Source organism: Pan paniscus, chromosome 1 (assembly GCF_029289425.2).
Source record: "Pan paniscus chromosome 1, NHGRI_mPanPan1-v2.0_pri, whole genome shotgun sequence".
NCBI classification, from domain to species: domain Eukaryota; kingdom Metazoa; phylum Chordata; class Mammalia; order Primates; family Hominidae; genus Pan; species Pan paniscus.
The window spans coordinates 103088574-103103859 of NC_073249.2; the positions used below are offsets into that span (position 1 = coordinate 103088574).

Here is a 15286-nt window from a genome sequence, read left to right on the forward strand (position 1 = left end):
AGGCTGAGGCACAGGAATCGCTTGAACCCGGGAGGCGGAGGTTGCAGTGAGCCAAGATTGTACCACTCACTCCAGCCTCGGCGACACAGCAAGACTCCATCTCAAACTAACAAGCCCATAAGGGTAGGATGTGAGGATTTCTAGATTTACAAGGAGCACAGAGCTGGAATGTCAGACTGTGGGGCCAACATGAATTGGCAGATAAGAGGAGCTAGGAGTTTGGGATTGGGAAGATGAAATGTTTCAGGGACTAGCTTAGCAGCATGAGTTGGGAAGAAAGAAGAAGGGACTGTGGAAGCAGTTTCAAAAGTTAGTGGGTTGACACAGGAAAAGTTATCTGAAAAGATCTTTAGAGCAGAATAGTTCCCCATGATGCAATTCTAAAGGAGCCAGATGTGTATACAAAAGGGAATCTGTATTTTTGTTTCCATCTTCCCCCAGGATCAATTCTGAGTAAGGTAGAGTAGAAAGAGCAAGGGTTTTAGAGCCAAACCTAGTTTTTAATCCTGGCTTCACCGCTTGTTAACTGTGAGAACATGGGCGAGTTCCTTAATTTTGAGCTGAAGATAGAATACCCCTAGAATAGGAAGCACATGTGGATGCCGTGAAGATGACTCACAGTAGAGCATGCAAGGCCTCTCAGCACAGTTTCTGGAGCATAGAAGTCCACTCCATCCAAGTTACTCTTTCCTGTCCTCTGATGAAAGGCCTGATGCAATGGGAATCCCATTTTCTGTGAGAACATTTGAAATTTTTCCTGATTTTCTTTTTGCAGAAGACAGGAAGAAATTACAGACTAAGAATGGGCAGGCACCTCAATGATCAGGCAAGGGATTCTCTATCTACTCAGTCCAGATCACTTCTGCGAAGCTAATTTTAGCTGCTGAAAAGTCAGGGCTGGAGATTTTGTTCCCCATGAAAGAAAGCTCAAATAATAAACTCTGGACTCAAAAGTATCCTGTAAGTCTAAAAGCCACGGAATTACAAAATAGAACCAAATGCTGTGTATCAAGGAGGTAAAAGAGTCCAGGGAGCTTTAACAGAATTTCAAGACTAAGCTGGCCAGAGAGTTCCACCGCCTGGAGTGGATGAGCTCTAACAGAAGTGAACATAGGGACCCAAGGAACAGACAGCAGTGGAGAAGATGGAGTGAGTGAAGCATTACCTTAGCTATAGATACCTGGCCCAGAGAGGGACCTTCATAGCCAAGGAGTAGCTAGTGAATAGGCTCACTCACCAGACAGCATCACTGAAATGCCAAAAGATCAGAGAGAGGGCATGGGATAAACAGCATTCTGCTTGGAGGGAGAAAGACAGAAGGGGGCTGTCACCAGCGATGGCCAGATGCAATGAAATACCATCAGGAAAGAAACAGCCCAGGTACTGTCATCTCTGCTCATCTTCCAAGGTCTGGGACTTAGAAGTGGCAGGATTATTCCATAAATATAGTCATCTACACCTGAACCCACCATCACCTTATCTAATAGTAACTAGGAATCAATTATGCAGTCAGTATCACACCACGAAGAAAACAGAGCCTCTCCCCACAAGGCACTTACATAACCAACACTCAATCCATGAAAACACTAAACACTAAAAACTTAGCAGGGGCTGGGCGCGGGGGCTCATGCCTGTAATCCCAGCAGTTTGGGAGGCTGAGACAGGAGGATCACCTGAGGTCAGCAGTTTGAGACCAGCCTGACCAATATGGTGAAACCCTGTCTCTACTAAAAATACAAAAATCAGCTGGGTGTGGTGGCACGCGCCTGTAGTCCCAGCTACTCGGGAGGCTGAGACAGGAGAATTGCTTGAACCCAGGAGGTGGAGGTTGCAGTGAGCCAAGATAGTACCACTGCACTCCAACCTGGGCAACAGAGCGAGACTCCATCTCAAAAAAAAAAAACAAAAAAACACTTAGCAGGACTGCTGGTGAGGTATGTTTAACCCTAGTTACTCTGACTGTGGAAGGGTATCTGATTGTATAATCTAGTATGAAACCATAGAGTAAGTTACTTCTGTTTTGTTGAGGCATAAGGAAAAGAAAGGGCAGGGTCTCTCTGGCAACATTAAACTTAGACATTACTTGCTTTCCACTGAACTCCATGCTTGCCTATAAAACACTCTGAACTTTAGCAAGAAAAAAGCCACATTCTCAGGACGCTTGACCACAGTGTGCACTTTGAGGAATGCTGTTCTTGCAGCACTTGTGTGCATCTGTGTAACAAGAAAGAAGAAAACAAACCCACTAGACTTTTGTTAGGAAAATACAGTCGGTGGAGACTGTGCAACGTTAAGTCAGCAACTATAGACAGGCTGAGAATTCCCTACAGGCATCAGCCCTGACTTCAAGGCTTCATGCCTCACACCAGCCATGGCTGGCCTCCTTCAGAGCCTGCCACAGAGCCTTGGCACATGCTGTTCCTTCCAACAGCTTAAGCAAAAAAATCCTGCTGTATCTGAGCTGCTACTGACAGATGTTTCTAGCAAGGAAGAGATAAAGACAACTCAATTTCACCCTTCTTCAAATATATTTTACCTAGAACAGATCCTATATTTTTATGCAGATCATATTTAAGGCTGCCTGGATTTCTCCTCTGAAAAGCAAAGCATATGGAAATTCAAATACTCAAGTATATTTACTTTAAATAATTAATATCAAAAATAGAAGGAGAAGCAAGGTTCTAAAATATGTATTTGCCTAGTGTACTTTCCCATTGTGATAGTTACTGTTTGGTCTTAGCCAGGGATAAATTTCAAATATGAGAAATCAATGAAATCCATTCCATTGAGAATTATCTGGAGAAGAGTGATCACAGACCCACTGAGTAGTTTTTATTTCTCATTTATGATCAAGAATGGAATCTACTTATCCCAAAGTTCATTTGGCCTGCTGATACTAAGTACCTTCCCTACCTCCAGCCACCATAAACAATACTTTGTCCTATATGGCAAGACTCTGGGCTGGAGTTCAAGGCCTTTCACAGTTTGATTGCTTATCTAAGAGTTCTATGAGTTGGGAGAGGGATAGAGCCAATATTGTGTGGAAACAGAGGCACCCACAGAGAGAGGACACCCTCATGCTGCTGATAGACAGCTCAACCGCCTTGAGTGCCAGCTGAGACAAGTGCTTTCCTCAAATCGACATTTTGTGACTTTTTGAACTTGCATTTCTACCCCCCTCACTTTTTTTTTGGTATGTTTAAACTACTACAAGAGTCCTGCCTCGAGACAAACTTTCTGACCCTGGTTTTATTATACTACCGTCTCAAAAAAATAATAATAATAATAATTCAAGAAAAAGAAGCTCGGCCGGGTGCAGTGGCTCACGCCTGTAATCCCAGCACTTTGGGAGGCCAAGGCAGGCGGATCACGAGGTCAGGAGATCGAGACCATCCTGGCTAACACAGTGAAACCCCATCTCTACTAGAAATACAAAAAATTAGCTGGGCGTGGTGGCGGACGCCTGTAGTCCAAGCTACTCGGGAGGCTGAGGTAGGGGAATGGTGTGAACCCAAGAGGCGGAGCTTGCAGTGAGCCGAGATCGTGCCACTGCACTCCAGCCTGGGCAACAGAGCAAGACTCCGTCTCAAAAAAAAAAGAAGTTCAAGCTTCTTGCTCAGGCACTGAGGCTCAGCATAATCCAGCCCTACCTCAGGCCCCCAGCTCCTCAGCAAGCCCCAATTGGTCTATGCATGGTCACCCACACGAGCCTGCCCTTTGCTCATGCCCCATGCTCTGCCTGGAATCCCTTCCCCACTTCTGACTACTTACTCATAGTACGTGCTAAGTAAACATTTGTTCCAAGTGAACGAATTTAAGACCTACCATTTTCAAGGCTCAGTTCAAATTTTAGATTATATACGAATCCTTCCATGACCACCACAGTCTGAAGGTATCATTTCATCTTCTGAATTTCAGTTATCGCTCATGTACTTAACAAGTTCTATGTAATACCTACTGCGAGGCAGGTATCAGGGCTCAACCCAGAATAGCTACCGTCCTGCCCTGAAAGAACCTGGAGTCCAGTGGGGAGAGTTATGAAGTTTAACTGCTGAACAACGTTGTGGGTGCTGGAATATTTAAATACAAAAGCTTTCTAATTGTTATATATATTTATTGAGCTCCCTACTAGGATTAGGAACCAGCCTAGGTACTTTTTATGGGTTCTGATTCAATCCTGATGGGCCATTTTACAAGGAAAAAGAAAAGAGACTCTGAAAAGTTAACTTGGTTTCCCCTGACTATTTGGATAAGCAGAGTCTGGATTCAAACCCAGTTGAGTCTGGATTCCTTCCACCATCTACCCTGCCTCCCAGGCCTGAGGTGTAGAATGTATTCTGAAAATACAAGTAGTCAGACTAGGAAGAGGAAGTCATCCCAGGCAGAAGGAACAGCAGGAGATGCATTCCCAGAATGGTGAATGGTTCAGAAAGATCAGAGCACAGTTATATGTTGAAAAAAAGAAGTAGGTTAGACTGTGAGCACTGGACTCAGTCCAGTAGACTATAGAGGAGCTTCAGGATCCATGTCGTGTGTCCCCAGCAAGATAAGCTTTTTTTTTTTGGCCGGGAGGGATGGAATCTTGCTCTTGTGGTCCAGGCTAGAGTGCAGTGGTGCGATCTCGGCTCACTGCAACCTCTGCCACCTGGATTCAAGCAATTCTTCTGCCTCAGCCTCCCAAGAAGCTGGGATTGCAGGCACCCGCCACCACGCCCGGCTACTTTTTGTATTTTTAGTAGAGATGGGGTTTCACTATGTTGGCCAGGCTGGTCTCAAACTCCTGACCTCAAGTGATCCACCCTCCTCAGCCTCCCAAAGTGCTGGGATTACAGGCGTGAGCCATCATGCCCAGCCAAGATAAGCTTTCTTAAGAGCAGGCACCACAGCCCCTTTCTGTATTCTCACACCATCAAGTATGTATTCAATACAACTGGTGGAAAGTCCACGGGCTTTTCTGGATCATTTAGTTTCATGTCCCCATTGGGACCCCATGGTTCTACGCAGCTTTATGAATGCCGACTATCTGTGCCTCCAACCAGGCTTGGCACCTCAGAAACCAGTGACCACCTCAGACCAAAAGAAAACCTTCTCTAGTTGCCACTAAGTGGGCTAGGGCTATCTTTTCTACTTTCCAAAACTCCTGCCATTGCCTGGGTTCCTTCATTTCCGGGGGTCATGTAATAGCAAAGCTGTCTGAAGATTATCTCAATAGCACTTAAGATGTGCTAGACACTATGTGCATTCATTTAACCCTCATAACTTCCGGAACTAGGTTCTAATATGCCCATTTGACTGATGAGGAAATAGAAGCTTAGAGAGCCTGATCTAGAGTGCAGGTTTCCAATCCCAATGCTCATTTTCTTAATCACTTAGCCATGATACCCATCAGGCAAAGAGATTAAGGAAATCTGGGCAGTCCCTCATGAAGGACCAAAGAAAGAAGTTGCTGAGATCTTGAGGAAAACACATCTAGCTCCAGCTTGCCACTCTCATTGCATCCCTATGCAACGAATGCAAGAATCATTTCACTAAGAAGTGACCAGAGAAACCCATTCCCATATGATTAGACCCTGGACTTCAGATGCCCTGAGAGAGGATTGGAGTCCTTCAACCTCCTTTCCTGAGGAACACCTCATCAAAGCCATCGCCATCTGCATCTATTCTTCTAGCTCCTTCCCTGCCACACTAATTCAATTTATGCAAATATGTTCTATGCCAGGTAGTGCTCAAGGGGCTGGTAATACAGCAAGTAACACAAACGACAAGATCCCTGCAGTCTTGAAGCTTAACATCTGGCAAAGGTGACAAGTAAAAGAGATGATTTTTTTTTTCTCGAGATGGAGTCTCACTTTGTCACCCAGGCTAGGGTGCAATGGCACAATCTTGGCTCACTGCAACCTCCACCTCCCAGGTTCAAGCAATTCTCCTGCCTCAGCCTCCCAAGTAGCTAATACTACAGACAGGCAGTACCACGCCCGGCTAATTTTTGTATTTTTAGTAGAGATGGGGTTTCACCATGTTGGCCAAGCTGGTCTTGAACTCCTGACCTCAGGTGATCCACCTGCCTCAGCCTCCCAACGTGCTGGGATTACAGATGTGAGCCACTGCACCCAGCCCAAATGAGATGATTTCTGATGGTACACGCTATGAATGATAGAGATACTGGTGGCATGGAGGTGGGAGGCTGATTTAGAAAGTCCTTCCTGGGAGGTGACATTTTAATTCATACCCCAGTGACAAGGAGCTACCCTTCAAGGCTCCAGGATCTACCTTATACTTGGCCAACTGAAAAAGACATTAATGATGATCTGGTCTCAACTTCTTATTTGTAAGTGAGCAAACAGAGGCTCAATGAGATTAAAAGACTAGGACAAGGATTCCCAAGTGACTGCAATTTGTTTCTTCTTACTATTCTACAGAGACTTTCGATATACACATTTGAAATCTAGGCATCTTACATTGTGTTTTTAACATATTCATGGTTTTTTGTTTTTTAGACAGGATCTCAGTCTGTCACCCAGGCTGGAGTGCAGTGATGCAATCATGGCTCACTGTAGCCTCGACCCCCTGGGCTCAAGCAACCCTTCCATTTCAGCCTCCCAAGTAGCTGACACCACAGACACATGCCACCATGCAGGATTAATTTATTATTATTTTTTGTAGAGACGGGGGTCTCACTTCATTGCCCAGGCTGGTCTCGAACTCCTGGCCTCAAGTGATCCTCCAGCTTGGGCATCCCAAAGTGCTGGGATTACAGGCATGAGCCACCATGCAGGACCACACATTTGTACTTATAATTTTATTTTCAGTACACTCTTGGGGAAAAGATGACAGACCTTCACTTGATCAGTAATGAAACTGAGGCTCCAGTTGGCTAAGTAGTTTGTCTAATGGCCTGTCACTAGCAACTGAATCAAAACTCTGATGATTTGTATTCCAGTCCTATGTTCTTTCCCCTGGGGGAGAAGTAGCTGCCTAGCCAGTGGTCTATGAATATAAGACATCATTACCAGCAACTTCACACCCTATGGTGCAGAGAACATACAAAAGTCAAAGATAAGCACAAGTTACTATCATAACACAGAAATTCAAAGACCCTGAGTAATTTGCTGCAGACTTCAGATGACTGGACAATCATGGCCTGAGGCAGTCCCTGCTACCCCCTCTTGCCTTCTAGATACAAGACTGAAAGCTGCCCTGATGACACATTGCAGAGATTTTAGTAAATAAAGAAGAATGTGTTTCTCAGAGCCAACACCCAAATCTTCATAGCTGGACCCAACCCAGACCAGGAGTCTTCATAGCGAGTGAACCCTTAGGTAAGTGTCATACTTAAGTCTCATGAGTCTTCTGCTTAAGAAATAAACTACTAGTGGTTCCCAAACCTACCTGCACTGATCAGAATGATTCTGGGAGAGTTTTCAAATAAAGATCTTTCAATTCACACAAGGCCTGGAGACTTAGAAATGCCAAAGGTGAGAGCCTGGGGAATGTATGTTTTAAAATTCAGCCAGCCTGGAAATCCACTGGTTTTTCTCATGTCTTAGTGCTGCAGTGTGATACAGAGAGGAAAGATGCCTGCTTTTATTATCTAGTGGGCAAGCTAAGTTAGGCTGCATCCTTTAAAGGCTGCTTCCAGAAGAGTCTTCTCTGCTACCCAAGGCCCCTGTATCAGTAGGAAGGTCCTGGGCATATCCGCCTGGTTACCTGTGAAGTCTGTTGTCTCACTCCCTTTGGCTGCACATCAAACCCCCATACAACCCCGGGAAAGCTTTTTCTGAGATCGGTTTACCAATTTCTTTGTGAAGCAGACCCTAGCCTGCAAAGGTGAGGGGCATCTCCAGCAGAAAGAATCTCAGAGCGTGGATCATCTCTCACCCCCAACCACTGCCAAAGGGGCCTGGCTGCCTCCCCATGGGACTCTTCTCTGCCCTAGACAGCCAGCTACTGGCTTGGAAAAAGAAAAAGGGAAAAGGAAAAGAAAGAAGGTAGTTCAGGCCCCGGTGGCCAGCACCCTCAAGGAGGACACGAGCAGTTCTTACCTGGAGATGGAAGAGGAGCTGCTCTGTTCGTTCACTCAGGAATTCTGTCTCTGCAGGTGAGCATTAGGCTTGCAACTCACTGGACTTTGAACAGAGATTGATTTAAAAGCTAATGTATTTAACAGGGACATGTGGTCTGAATTCAAGTGACCTCTGTCCTGCTTCCTGCCAGCTGGCTGGGCCCTGAGCTGGAAAATCTGACAAACCTCAGCAAACCAAAAGCTCTGGCCCACCTGCCTGGCCTTGCGGGGAGGCCGCTGCTCGCCAGCCACTCCCAGAGAACAAGGAGGGGAGAGGGGGCGAAGGACAGCCAGGGAGGAGGTGCCTCCGCTTTTCTTGGTACTCTCCCTTTGGCAGATGCCTTGGTTACACCCAACCAACCCCCAATCCTGTTAGGATCCTCCAGTCCCCCATCCCGGGGTCAGGGCCGAGGCTCATACAGGAGCATCCTCAATCACTGAGGCCTCCCCAAGGAGCAGTAGCCTATAAAACTCCCACCCACGAGGCCAGTAAGCCCCAGGAAATGGGGCCAAGCACTCAGGGCACCCATCCTGCTTCCCTCTGCCCTGGATTCTCACTTGTGTGCTCCCTAGGAGTTTAGCAAGCAAAGCCCTAGAGCAAGCAAAGCCCTTGTTCTTGTGTCCCAGGCTTCCTTCTTCTTATCCACTCTCTCCCCTCTCTTTTTTTCTTCTCTTTCTCACCTGATGGTGCTCTTTCTATTCTCCAGCCTAGCGATAATTGTCTTCCCCTTCACACACTCAGAGCCTCTCGGGCAAGCCCAGCAGGGTAGGTGGAAGGCATTTTTACAAACCCCTCCATCCTGCTGCCTTGCTGCCCGAGCAGTAGGCTGGTGCCCGTGTGCTCAGCCGCTAGCCCTAGCCACGATCAGCAGCTGATCCCTATCAGCAGCACCCACACAGACAATTCTAGCACTGGCCTTCTCACTGACCTGAATCCTCAGCCCACAGTGCAAATCAGGGCAAGAGATTGCTCCCGGCACTGAGGCAAAGCAAACCACAGGCCGAGGACTGGGTGACCTCACCCCTCTTCCACCCACACTGGAAGGGCCATTTGTCTTTGCTGGGCCTTGGCTTGGCCCCCAACAAAGACATGACCTGAGCCCATGGATAAACGGTTTAAAATGACAAACATTGAGCAGCTTCCTCATACCAGCTTATCTTCCTCCACCTTGGGGCTAAGCCCTCCTGGCCTCCTCTATATCTTTCAAAGCAGAAGGTAGAATGGGAAAATCTGGATTTAGGATCAGAACACCTGAGTTCATCACAATCCCAGCAATTTGTGAGGCCAAAGCGGGCAGATTGCCTGAGCTCAAGAGTTCGAAACCAGCCTGGGCCACACGGCAAAACCTTGTCTCTACAAAAGGTACAAAAAGCCAGGCATGGTGGTGCATGCCTGTAGTCCCAGCTACTCTGGAGGCTGAGGTGGGAGGATCACTTGATTGAGAGGCAGAGGTTGCAGTGAGCCGTGATCATGCCACTGCACTCCAGCCTCAATGACAGAGTGAGACCCTGTCTCCAAAAAAAAAACAACAAAACAAAAAAGAAAGAAAGAACACCTGAGTTCAATTCTGACGCCACCATTTCCCATTTCCCAGGTGTTTGATCCAGAGTAATTCATTTTTAACTCTCTGGGTCTCACTTACCTTTATCATGTATAAATAGTTGTTATTGTATGGTTTTTAGAAATTTTTAAAAATTGCTGTTGTTGTTGTTGTTGTTTGAGATGGAGTCTCACTCTGTTACAGCCCAGGCTGAAATGCAGTGGTGCAATCTCAGCTCACTGCAACATCCGCTTCCTGAGTTCAAGTGATTCTCCTGCCTCAGCCTCCCGAGTGGCTGGGATTACAAGTGCCCGCCACCATGCCTGGCTAATTTTTTGTATTTTCAGTAGAGACAGGGTTTCACCATGTTGGCCAGGCTGGTCTCGAACTCCTGACCTCAAGTGATCCTCCCGCCTTGGCCTCCCAAAGTACTGGGATTACAGGCCTGGTGTATTCCTTTTGTCTCTGGTTTATTTCATTCAATATGATGTTTGTGAGGTTCACTCATGTTGCTGTGAGTAGCTGTAGTTCATTCGTTTTCATACTAGGATTCCATTTACATAATGTCCAAATATAGGGCAGAACTTTGGGGGATTCCTGCTTAGGTGGTAACACACGACCCTAACTTCTGGTATGCTGGCAATATTCTAGTTCTTGAGCTAAGTGAAGGTTACACAGGTATTTAAGATTAATTACCGAGCTATGCATTTTTGTTTCATGCACTTATTCTGTATAAATAATAATTAAATTATATTGAAATTTTAAACATTACAATATGTGTATAGCATACTGGAGTAAGAAGAAGCTCTTCAAGTGACCTGCCTGAGGATTTCAGCTGTGCTCAGCTCTGCATGATCTATTCAAAAATGAAAGGGATCAATATCTTGGCATGCCAATAACCTACATGTGGCACACCTGAGCAATCTGGTCAGGAAGCTTTGATCTCTCCAATTTTTAAAAATTGGCTGGGCACGGTAGCTCATGACTATAATCTCAGCACTTTGGGAGGTTGAGGCGGGAGGAATGCTTGAGTCCAGGAGTTTGAGACCAGCCTGGGCAACATGGTGAAACCCCATCTCTGCAGAAAATACAAAAATTAGCTGGGTGTGGTGGTGAGCACCTGTAGTCCCAGCTACTCAGGAGACTGAGGCAGGAGGATTGATTGAGCCTGTGAGATCAAGGCTGCAGTGAGTCACGATCATGCCACTGCATGCCAGCCTGGGCTACAGAGCGAGACCCTGTCTCAAAAAAAAAAAATTAAATTGTGGTAAAATATTCATAACAAAAAAATTATCATTTTAATCATTTTGATTATACAATTCAGTGGCATTAAGTACTTTCACACTATTGGGCAACCATCACCACCATCCATCTCCAGAAATTTTTCATCTTCCCAAAGTGAAACTGTGTAGCCATTAAACACGATTTTCTATTCCTTCCTCTCCAGCCCCTGGCAACCACCTTTCTACTTTGTTTCTACAAATTTGACTACTCTAAGCACCTTCTATGTGTGGAATCATATGCTATTTGTCCTTTTGTGACTGGCTTATTTCACTTAGCAAATGTCTTCAAAGTTCATTCATGTTGTAGCACATGTCAGAATTTCCTTCCTTTTGAAGGGTGAATAATATTCCACTGTGTACATACACCACATTTTATTTATTCGTCCATCAAGGAATGGGTTGCTACCACCTTTAGGCTGCAGTCAATAATGCTGCCATGAAAATGGATGTACAAATATTTGTTCAAGTCCCTGTTTTCAAATCTTTTGGATATTTGCCCAGAAAAGGAATTGCTGGATCATACATTTAATTTTTTAAGGAACCACCATACACCATACTGTTTTCCACGGTGGCTGCACCATTTTGCTTTCTCACCAGCAACATAGAAAGGTTCCAATTTCACCACATTCCCATGAACACTTGTTCTTTTCTGTTTTTTGTTTGTTTGTTTTTTAATTGATGGCCATTTTAATGGGTTTGAGGTGACATCTCATTGTGGTTTTGATTTGCATTTCCTTAATGATTCATGATGTTGGGCATCTTTTCACGTGCTTACTGGCCATTTGTATCTTCTTTAGATAAATGTCTATTCAATTTGCTTGCCCATTTTTAAAATCAAGTTGTTTTTGTTGTTATTGAATTGTATCATCTCAATTTTTCTTTATTATAAAACAAAGACTCAGAGAGGTGAAGTGACTTAGCCACAGCCACCTCAGGCAGAAACATGGCTAAAAACTCTGTGCTTTTGCTTTTATGGCCAATGCCCTTTCTACTATACCAGTCTGCCTGGCTCAGTGGGTATCCTCAAATTTTTCCTCCAACTTCAGGTCTGATGGTCCTAGTATGCATGTCCTACTACGTTGTCTTTTTAGTAGCTCATTAACTTACTCTGAGCCTGGAATTTTAAGCTCCAGTGGTTTTCTCTCCCTGTCTAGAGTCAATATTTATGACAGGCTCCCTTTCCACTCTCTCTGTTACTCTGGCCTCATCCCACCTTAAGAGGCGACTGTGTACTCTGCATACCTTTGGAGGAATTTATTAGGCCAGGGTCCAGATGCAAGACTGAGATAAATGTTTTATAGCAGTGTGGGTGACAGGCTGGAGACGGGGCAATGCCACTTGGCTGCAGCACACACTGTGGCCCCACATGACTGCTGACTGGAACTTTCTAGTTCTTTTCAGTAACCAAGTGTCAGGACAGGGGAGGCCTGAGGATCCTTGGAGAGCTATGAATTATTAACACTTGCAAGCTGGCTGCCAAGGATATCCGAGTAGTAATTCACTCGTTCTTCCTTTTCCCAGATGAGGGGTCAGAATACACAATCCTTTTCCACCATAAGAAAAAGGCACAGAACAAGAACATGCCATGTTCTGGGTTCCTGCATGTACCAAGGTCTGGTCTTGGCACTCTTGGAGTGTTGGTTAAAAGGGTATTTGGTTGCCCCTTTCTGAGAGATACAGAAACAATCAGTGGTTCTTGGGCAGTTTGGATTCTGCCTTAAAAAGCCAGACCCTCAAGGGCCCCCAAAGGTCCAGAATGGGGAACAGGAGAAGAGCAAGGAAAGTGTCAGGGATATCAAGGCTACAGCCTCAGCCTGACCTCATCCCTCTGGGGACCATCCCATGCAGAGGTAAAGGGTCAGTGAGAAAGAATCAGGAACCATGAACAGCCTAGTGGCCCAAGTCTGTAGCTTGATTTAAAAGACATCCCTCGGCCAGGCACGGTGGCTCACGCCTGTAATCCCAGCACTTTGGGAGGCCGTGGTGGGCGGATCACCTGAGGTCGGGAGTTCAAGATCAGCCTGGCCAACATGGAAAAACCCTGTCTCTACTAAAAATACAAAATTAGCCAGGCGTGATGGTGCATGCCTGTAATCCCAACTACTAGGGAGGCTGAGGCAGAAGAATCGCTTGAACCTGGGAGGCAGAGGTTGCTGTGAGCTGAGATTGCGCCACTGCATTCCAGCCTGGGCGACAGAGCAAGACTCTGTCTCAAAAAAAGAAAAGACATCCCTGCCAGGCGCGGTGGCTCATGTCTATAATCCCAGCACTTTGGGAGGCCAAGGTGGGTAGATCACCTGAGGTCAGGAGATCGAGACTAACCTGGCCAAAATGGCAAAACGCTGTCTCTGCTAAAGATACAAAAAAAAAAAAAAAAATCTTCTGGGCGTGGTGGCAGGTGCCTGTAATCCCAGCTACTTGGGAGGCTGAGGCAGAAGAATTGCTTGAACCCGGGAGGTGGAGGTTGCAATAAGCTGAGATCATGCCATTGCACTCCAGCCTGGGCAAGAGAACGAGACTCTGTCTCAGAAAAAAAAAAGACATTCCACCTGAAAGTATTACCTTCCCCAGAATGGTTCCAGTGCCCCCTGACATTCTAGCTTGGAAAGTAAACTAATTGTGCCCATCCTGTTTTCTCTGTTGCTTAGAATTCTTGCCAGGATGCTGGGCGCGGTGGCTCACACCTGTAATCCCTGCACGGTGGGAGGCCGAGGCAGGTGGATCACTTGAGGTCAGGAGTTCGAGACCAGCCTGGCCAACATGGTGAAACCCCGTCTCTACTAAAAATACAAAAAATGGGCTGGGCGTGGTGGTGGGCACCTGTAGTCCCAGCTACTTGGGAGGCTGAGGCAGGAGAATCACTTGAACCCAGGAGGCAGAGGTTGCAGTAAGCCGAGGTTGCGCCACTGCACTCCAGCCTGGGCAACAGAGTGAAAGAGCGAAACTCTGTTTCAAAAAAAAAAAAAAAAGAAAAAGAATTCTTGCCAAGGAAAAAGCAATGCTTGTCTTTTTTTTTTTTTTTTTGGAAATGTAGTCTCGTTCTGTCACCCAGGCTGGAGTGCAGTGGCATGATCTCAGCTCACTGCAACCTCTGCCTCCTGGGTTCAAGTGATCCTCCTGCCTCAGCCTCCCAACCAGGATTCCAAGTGTGCTCTACCACGCCTAGCTAATTTTTGTATTTTTAGTAGCAACAGGGTTTCACTATGTTGGCCAGGCTGAATTTGAACTCCTGACCTCAAGTGATCCACCCACCTCAACCTCCCAGAGTACTGGGATTGCAGGCATGAGCCACCACACCTGACCAATGATTGTCTTTATTATCCACTGAAGAAAGTACATTTTCTCCTCTAAAGCCCAAGTCAGCATGAGGATGGCACCATCCAGTTTGCCTTAGGGTAGAGTGCAGCCTCTGTGCCTCCAGACAACTGTAGAAGTGCCTGCAATTCCACTCAGCAGAGTATTTTTTTGCTAAGCACCCTTTGCTAAGTACTACCTATTCATTTCCTCTGGATCAACTGAAAATACCAGGGAAGGTAAATGTTAAATCTTTGATGGAAGAATGAGGCATCAAGACCTGGGACTCTTCGTGCCTGAGGGAAGGTTGAGAAAGAATGGCCATTGCCAAGTGTGGGAGACCAGTTTCCCCAACTTCTTCAGCCAAAGACAGCTTCGCAGGTGTCTTTCAGAGGAGCCCTGCACTGGGATTCACATAGTGTGGCTTGCAGGCAGCTCTCGGAGCAGCCCCACAGGCCTGGTCTCCCTCAGGAGGAGGCCTGGCCGCAAAGGATCTTGGTGTCCTCTATGACCGGAGAGGGACAAAACAGGCTCTATAGGACACCAAAGTAATTTGGGCACATTTTTCTATGCCTTCTGTTTTAAAAGACATAACTTGAGAGTACCTGGTGAGCCATTCACTACAGACTGGAAATTAGAATAGAGGCTGAGAGAGACATTTTTTTCCAGGCCTGCCCTGTCATCTTGATACCCAAACCCCTGAAGCTGCCACCTCTGTCTCCACAATAAAACAGCCCTGAGGTCAGGTATGGTGGCTCGTGCCTGTAATCCTAGCACTTTGGGAGGCCGAGGCAGGTGGATTACCTGAGGTCAGGAGTTTAAGACAAGACTGGCTAACATGGCAAAACCCCGTCTCTGCTAAAAATACAAAAATTAGCCAGGCATGGTGGCACGCGCCTGTAGTCCCAGCTACTCAGGAGGCAGAGGCAGGAGAATCGCTTGAACCCGGGAGGCAGAGGTTGCAGTGAGCCGAGATTGTGCCACTGCACTCCAGCCTGGGTGACAAAGCGAGATTCTGTCTCAAAAAAAAAAAAAAAGCGAAACAAAAAAAACCCAGCCCTGACTCCCTCTCCATATTTTATCATTATTCTATTACCAACGACCCT

The 15286-nt window shown here is 46.2% G+C and overlaps 1 protein-coding gene across 3 annotated transcripts in view; it reads right to left on the reverse strand.

The window, feature by feature from the left end:
- The window catches only part of PDZK1 (PDZ domain containing 1), a 65417-nt gene that overhangs the window by 28345 nt on the left and 21786 nt on the right, over window positions 1-15286 (reverse strand). Inside the window, exon 2 of one of the 3 annotated variants that reach the window (XM_003806205.7) lies at window positions 8043-8126. The exons of the other annotated variants lie outside the window; for them this stretch is intronic. The gene's annotated coding sequence lies outside the window, so the exon portion shown is untranslated. The remainder of the gene's footprint in view (window positions 1-8042; window positions 8127-15286) is intronic. 3 annotated transcript variants of the gene reach the window in all.